A 1,138-nucleotide genomic window follows, 5' to 3' on the forward strand; every position below is an offset into this window, starting at 1 on the left:
TACGGCATTATCTCGTTTATTCCTCACAAAATTCCTGTGAACTACTCTTCTCTCTCCCCACCTCCCCTCCCATTTTGCAGACAAGGAAACTGAGGCTGAAGGTTACCTATGACTCACTTCGGGTCACTCGGCCGGTCAGCGGCAGAGCCTGGACTCAGTCTGCAGATGCCAACATCCTCACGCGGAACCACTCTGTGATCTCAGGGGAGGCAGTCCGCCGTAACAGGAGCCAGATGACACCCTGACAGGTCACGGTGTCTGCACTCCAGAATTTTCAGGCCTTCCCTGCGCCTTTCAGTTGCTATCATCGCCATCATGAAATCGAGCTTATCCTTCACGCCATAAACAATATAAAATACCTCTCTTCTCTCCCTTCTTTATTACCTCTGTGGCACTGGACAATGCCTCCACCCCCACCCGTCTGAGCCTCAGTGTTCTCACACATCAAGTGGGGCCTGTAAATCCCATTTACAAAACTGCTGTGAGCTGCGGTTTTCATCCCAAACTCCTCTTCTCCGTCGGCACACCTGTGAGATGCCTTCTACCCCCACAGCCTGGATTCCTGCACCAGCTCCTGGCTCTCACCGTGAGCCCCTGCGACGGGCCAGAACATCTGCCTGAGAACGCCCCAGAGCTGCCCTGAGCCAGGCTCCTGCCAGCAAAGAGTTTAAGCAAACAGGACTGGGCAGAAACGAAAAGGTCTGATGGTTGTAAAGGGCTGTGCCTCATGCTCATGGGCTCAGGTTTCATGATAATCCTAGTGATGGTTCTCCTGAGGAGGATTAGGAAGAAATGGTAGAGGCCTCGGAGGGGAGAAAAAAAATGGCCGTGTACCCAAAGCCAGCACTGCCAAGAAAGTGGCCCCGGTGGTCAATAAACCGAAGCTGCGGGGAGGAGGGCGGTGACTGGGGCACTGGCGGAGAGGAAAAATGGGGCGCTTTCCAAGTCTTCTAGTGCTCGAGTCAGACCTTTACCAGCGAGAGCTCTTTCCACGAAGTCCGCGGAGAAAGACCACCAGCAACCCCAAACCACAGTGGTCAGAAGCTGGGAGGGCGCCTTAGGGGGAGGTGGGCCAGCAAGCTCCAGTGCCCTCCAAGGCCGTGCAGGGGAAGCAGGAGGAACGTAAAGAACACCCGTG

This window comes from Pteropus alecto, unplaced genomic scaffold (genome assembly GCF_000325575.1).
Source record: "Pteropus alecto unplaced genomic scaffold, ASM32557v1 scaffold40, whole genome shotgun sequence".
NCBI lineage: Eukaryota > Metazoa > Chordata > Mammalia > Chiroptera > Pteropodidae > Pteropus > Pteropus alecto.